The 6,802-nt window shown below is 37.4% G+C and overlaps 1 protein-coding gene across 1 annotated transcript in view; it reads left to right on the forward strand.

Moving 5' to 3' along the window:
* Positions 1 to 6,347, forward strand: part of MRPL3 (mitochondrial ribosomal protein L3) — a 91,840-nt gene extending 85,493 nt beyond the window's left edge. The window contains exon 12 of the transcript XR_004031283.1: positions 4,785 to 6,347. The gene's annotated coding sequence lies outside the window, so the exon portion shown is untranslated. The remainder of the gene's footprint in view (positions 1 to 4,784) is intronic.
* The last annotated feature ends 455 nt before the right edge of the window (positions 6,348 to 6,802 follow it).

The following is a 6,802-nucleotide window of genomic DNA, read 5'->3' on the forward strand; positions in this document are numbered from 1 at the left end:
TTTTCTACCCCTTTACCTTAAGTTTATGTGAGTCCTTCTGTGTCAAGTGAGTCTCTTGAAGACAGCAGATACTTGGTTGGTGAATTCTTTCTGCCATTCTGTATCTTTTAAGTGGAGCATTTAGGCCATTTACATTCACCTTAGTATTGAGATGTGAGATACTATTCTGTTCATTGTGTGATTTGCTGCCTGAATATCTTGTGCTTTTTTTTCATCATGTCATTATTATATAGGTCCTGTCAGAATTATGCTTTAAGGAGATTATATTTTGGTGTATTTTGAGGATTTGTTAGAGCTCCTTTTAGCAGTTCTTGTAGTGCTGGCTTGGTAGTGGTGAATTCTCTCAGCACTTGCTTGTCTGAAAAAGACTGTATCTTTCCCTCATTTATGAAGCTTAGTTTCACTGGAGACAGAATTATTGGCTGATAATTGTTTTGTTTAAAGAGGCTAACGGTAAGACCCCAATCCCTTCTAGCTTGTAGGATTTCTGCTAAGAGATCTGCTGTTAATCTGATAGATTTTCCTGTATAGGTTACCTGATGCTTTTGCCTCACAGCTCTTAAGGTTCTTTTCTTTGTCTTAACTTTAGATAATCTGATGACTATGTTCTGAGATGGTAATTTTTTTTGTGACGAATTCTCCAGGTGTTCTTTGAGTGTCTTCGATTTGGATCTCTAAATCTCTAGCAAGGCGGGGGATGTTTTCCTCAATTATTCCCTCAGATATGTTTTCCAAACTTTTAGATTTCTCTTCTTCCTTGTGAACACCAATTATTGTTAGATTTGGTAATTTAATGTAATCCTTTCTTGTCAGGGATTACAAACTCTTGGAGGCTTTGTACATTTTAAAAAAATTATTTTTTCTTTGTCTTTGTTGGATTGGGTTAATTTGAAAGCCTTCTACTTGTTTGATTCTATTGCTGAGACTTTCCAGTGCATTTTGCATTTCTCTAAGTGTGTCCTTCATCTTCAGAAGTTGTGATTGTTTTTTATTTATGCTATCTATTTCACTGGAGACTTTTCCATTCATATCCTGCATCTTTTTTTTTTTTTTTTTAATTTCTTTAAGTCAGACTTCACCTTTCTCTGGTGCCTCCTTTGTTAGCTTAATAATCGACCTTGTGAATTCTTTTCCTGGCAGTTTTTCTCCAGCAATTCAGAGATTTTGTCTTGGTTTGGATCCAATGCTGGTGAGCTAGTGTGATCTTTTGATAGTGTTAAAGAACCTTGTTTTATCATATTACTAGAATTGTTTTTCAGGTTTCTTCTCTTTTGAGTAGACTGGGTCAGAGGGAAGATCTAAGAATCAAGGATTGCTGTTCAGATTATTTTGCCCCACAGATTATTTTGCTCCCTTGATGAGGTCCCCTCCGCCGTCCCCTAGGGATGGGGCTTCCTGAGAGCCAAACTGCAGTGATTGTTATTTTTCTTCTGGATCTAGCCACTCAGCAGAACTACCAGGCTCCAGGCTGGTACTGGAGAGTGTCTACAAGGAGTCTTTTTATGGGACTCATCTTCTGGTCTGTCGGCCGTGGATACCAGCACCTGCTCCGGTAGAGGTGACAGAGGAGTGAAGTGGACTCTGTGAGGGTCCTTGGTTGTATTTTTGTTAAGTGCACTGGTCTTGTGTTGGCTGGTCTCCAGCCAGGAGGTGGTGCTTTCAAGAGTGCATCAGCTGCAGTAGGATAGGAAGGATACAAGCTTGTCCTTGGTCAGGTGGTGTGCTGGGCCACAGAACTCCCAAGAGATTATGTCCTTTGTCCTTGGAGTTCCTCAGCTGTCCCATGGAGCCTGCAGTGGCAATCCACCTCCTTCAAAGGGCTTTCGGATTCTCTTCTCTTGGCTTTCCTGGTATATTCCTGTGGTGATTCTTGGAGCAAAATTTCACGATGTGGGTCTCCACATGCTGGTCTGTCTATCCGAGTGAGAGCTGCAAGTTAGTCCTGCATCCTATCCACCATTTTCCTCTGAAAACGTTACATTTCTTGATTTTGAGCTTTAACTTCTGCACATGTCAGTTATTTTGTCAACATTTGCATATTCATGTTAAAGAAACAGCCAGATTTGTCCACCTATCTTCACTCACAGTTCATTAAAAACCCATTATTAATTTTAATTTTGAAAGTTTCTTTAACGCGAAGCAACAGATAAATCTTTAGAAAAGTCTTAAGCATAAAGATAAATTAGAGATTAATAAAAATCACATTTCACAATAAATTCCAGAAATTGTACCATTCATTGTTCACATCTTTGTTTCTTCAGGATTGACCTCAGTGGATTTCAAATGTCTCTGCAGTTGAAACACTTCCACTAAAATATTTTTGCCAGAAAACTCATTGTAAGTTTCTATTACATTTTAGAAAATCTCTGAAGGTTTTCCTCTTCTACTAAAACTTAACAAATGATTGAATAGTGAACACCGACATGATTTGATCCACTGCTGTAGAGTAAATGTCTAGTTCTTGGTGAAAATAATCAAGGTGTTCAAATACTGCCCTTGTGATTTCTTGGCACTGTAAGACCAGCACATTTTATCATTTTTCCTGGCACTCTTCTTCAACATTTGATTATGTTTTCTATGGAATTATTTATTTCCTTATTTTTTATGGTTATTGCATTGTTCATGGGCTTCTCCACAATTTCTATGCACCAAACTTCAAGGAACAATTTTAAAGCCTGTTGCTAATGTATCTTCAGAGTACATTATTCAAAACTGATTCTGTTTGGAAATATTTTTGTGGTTTTTTTAATCTCAAAAAAGAAAAATTACTTTCAGCTATCATGGTTTATTTTAAATCTCCTGTTTAAGCACAGAAATGTGTGGTACCACAATGGCTGCATATGTAAACCACGCCTGAAGTTAGAGAGAATTTTTGAGAACCTCATAAATTTACTCTTGAAACAAACATGTATAGCTGAATCCATGTGTGTTTGAGGCCAAGTACGTAACTGGGATTTGAAGCTTTACATGTGTATTCTATCTATTCTTAAGACTCAACAGTAACCACAGAAATTGCCTAGAAGTTAGGCCAATGAAAGATTTTTGAGGGGAGGGATATGTTACCAATCACACTGTTTAGCATGGCCGATGTCTGGTGATAATAAAAAGCAAACCAACTTTTAGTCAGTTCTGTTACTGTTTTTGTATCCTCTACATACAGTGTGATGTTTTATTGTTTATACCTTGGGCAGCTACTCCCACCGTTCCACCCTTGGTATGCTAATGTTGACAGATGTTACATTCATTAATAATTCTGAGAGTCATTAAAAGATGTGATAGCATGCAGTGCTGGCCAGGATGGGGGTGTGTGGAGTAGGGGGAGACAGAAGAGGAAAAGACAGGGCAGATTACAGTAGACTCATGCATTGCTGGAGGACATGGGGATCATTTTAGCCCTTGAGATAGAATTTGGCAATAGCTATTAAAATTAAATGTAAACATTCCTTTTAATCCAACAATCCTACTCCTGGGAATCAATCCTGTAGAAATAGAAGTTTTAGTTTATAAGGATCTATGGCCAGTAATATTTATTGGGCATTGCTTGTGGTAGAAAAAATGAAAAGAAGCACATCATTAAGGGAAGATTGGAAATATTGTCGTATGTCTGAACCATGGAATTCCCCACAGCCACTTATAATTAGATTTGTACTGGCCAACTTAGAATGATTTTCATAATGTTTTATTAAGTGAAAAAAGAAAGTGGGCTAAAAGTGTTTATCAACAACAACAAGGCCTTATGCATGTGAATATGTGACTTTATATGGTTGTAAGAGCCTAGAGAAAAGCTTTTATGAATCGAAGGAGTCATGCACTCTTGGTTTATTAGAGAGAAGAGAGGGGAAAGGCCAAAGGAAGAGAAAAAATATTTTAAAAGCTGTTTTTTATTGTGGGGCTCTTCTTTATTCTCTTTTATCTACAGCTTCTTACCATTTATGTAAAATTATGTGTGTGTCTGTACATAGCCACAGAGGGCTATGAAGAGAGAATGCCAGCAGACTCTCCAGCATCATAACTAACACTTTCTAACATGACAGAAATGTGCTACATCTGCACTGTCCAAAACATTAGCCATGAGCCTCCTGAGCTGCTGAGCACTTGGAATATGGCTAGTGTGACCAAGGAAGTAAATTATACTGTACTGGCTAAACTTAAATAGTTTAACTATTGTAGACAATAGTTTTCTATAAGCAGTAGAGTTGTGGTTTATTTGTATTTTCTTCCTTCTACTCTTCTATAGTGTTTAAATATTTCTATAGTTACTAATTATGTAATCAGAAAAAATTAGGGAGAAGTAGTATGTGTACTGATTAAGAGCTCAGAGTTAGATCCAAACAGCCTGGTTCAAATCCTAGCCCTCCTTCTTCATTTCTTAAAATTTTGAGAACATTTCTTAATCTGAAATTATTTCCCTCACTGTGCCTCAGTTTTCTCACCAGTAAAATGGACATAATCATACCTATCTCATGGAGTTATCATGAGGATTAAATGAATATATACTTGCAAGTGCTTAGAACAATACCTAGCACATGGCAAGTGTTTGATAAGATTTACAAATAGAAATATTATTGGTTGTACTTGTCAAGGGTCTTAGTTGCAAGGAATAGAAGATTCTGGCTAAAGAATTTACTGAATAGATACTGGTGAGCTCACAAAAATGTTGATGTGTCTGGAGGACCAAGTTCAAGGCCAAAGGGGAGATCCCAAATGATATCTCATTATTGGTTCTGGTGAGGAAGCCACTGTGCTAATGTTGTCTGAGAGTAATTGCTTCCCTTCTATTCCAGAGTAAAAGTCTTTGCTGGTGCATCAGATTGGCAGAGTGTAGATCACATGTCTGTGCCATAGCTGCAAGGGAGTCTAGGTAAGCAAGCCCTCTTCTAACACTTTCAGGTTCTGTTGGGAAGGTGACCAAAAGTTGGGAGCTCCCTGCAAATAAAAATGAACTTCATGTGCTGGGCAGCCAAAAACAAAAGATTTTTAAAATATACAGTAAATGCCATTTAAACTAGGGAAAGGCTGGGGAGAAAGGGAAACTAATGTAAAATTTTTAAGTAGACCCAGATTCTGGACTCATTAAATACATTTTAGGGGTAACTAGCTCTCTGAAACCTTGTTTTTATATCTGAAATCAAAGTGTTGAATCAGATGAACTCTCTGGATGTTGATGCTGTGAAGTGTCACATTCTCAGATCATCTCTGTGGTTGGCATGACTTGAAACAAAGAAACAAGAAGATCCCATAATTACGCTGAAAAAATGATTATTTTTATCTTAAGTCACCCCAAAATTTGTATTTAGAAATGGACAAGGTAAACATTTTTATAGGAATTTTTATTTCTTCCTTTAAAGTAACTTGTCAGTATTATACTGTTGGTTATTGGAATTGAGAGAAGACCTTCTCTCTCCAGACCCAAAGCCAGTCATCTTGTGCTCTCTGAAATGGACCAGACTATTTTTAAAAGGGAGAGAAAGAGGTGCCATGAGGTGATAAAAGGGACAAAAAAAGGTAGACTTTGTTTCTGTAAAAGTTTTTTGGAACATGATAGCTTTTTTCATGTCAGCCATACTCAGAGATAAGGGGGAAAAACTCCTGTCTAGTTCTCCCACATCTGCCATGAAAGTTACTAGGGTTCTTACAGGCTTTTCTCCCGAATTACTATAACATATATTTAGGATTATCCCTATTTCATCTGGAAGTTTTTATTTAAATGTACTGCTTGTATGCACATGTTTGTTTAAGTTTTGCTGAAATCTTAAGTATCATTCCATGACTTCTTAATTTCTCTTCCTGTGGGGGATGTTTCTCTTACTTCATAAACCGAAGACAGGGCTTTCCAAAAATGTTCACATCCAAGCACTCATAAAAATTATATTTGTATCTGAGGTTACTTCAGATCCTGAGTTGTCTTGGGGACTCCAGCCTAACCACCCTGAAAACTGAGGGCACCAATGATGCTGCCATCTGTGTCACTTTCCTGGTTCACCAGTGCGTGAGGCACTCCTCAGAAAACTCTGGCCTAAGCCCATGGGAAAAATTAGGTTTGATATACCAAAGCAGTCTTTACATACAGTTTTCCAGGGATGGGTCTGCTAAAGCATGCAATATATCAGAAAGGATAATTTCATGAAAGTGAAGAGAATGGTGGACTAGCCCAGAGATCTACTTCAGTGAGCTGAAATAGATGAGGAAACTGAGGCCCAGAGAGATAAGTGACTTGGCCTAGGTCACACAGCCACTTGGCGGCAGGCCAGGCCAAGATTGCCAGGTGAAGAACCCTCTCAGTTCTATCAGTTAGAAGAGGTTTGGCCTCAAACTTAAGCATTGATATCAAATGCATTTTAGAATCTTGGAGTTTTATTTTTATCTAATAATAGAGTTCTGCAAATTATAATCTTGGGATTTACCCAAGCAATTAGTTCAATGATTCTTTTGTAAAGTTTGTAGACACTGGGGTTAAAAAGGAACGAAACAGTACTTTATTTTAAGCAGCTTAATTAATGTCTTTAGCTACTCCATCTATTTATCGCTTTATTCTAGAGTGTTTTTGCAATGCCCAATTCTTTGGCAGTGCATAGAGAAACACAGTTATTAATTACTATTATCATAATCACTTCACAAAGCAGTAAGTACCCATACTTCCTAGGAGCGAAAGTTTCACACCAACATTCCTCCAAGATAAGCATCTTTAGAGTAAAATATTCATATGAATCATCAAGAGCTATTATTAAATGCTTTTCAGAGTTTCTGAGTCATTACCTTAAAGATTTAACTTAGGTTTACTTTGAGAGGAAAATGGAAGGCT

Source organism: Nomascus leucogenys, chromosome 8 (genome assembly GCF_006542625.1).
Source record: "Nomascus leucogenys isolate Asia chromosome 8, Asia_NLE_v1, whole genome shotgun sequence".
Taxonomy (NCBI): Eukaryota; Metazoa; Chordata; class Mammalia; order Primates; family Hylobatidae; genus Nomascus; species Nomascus leucogenys.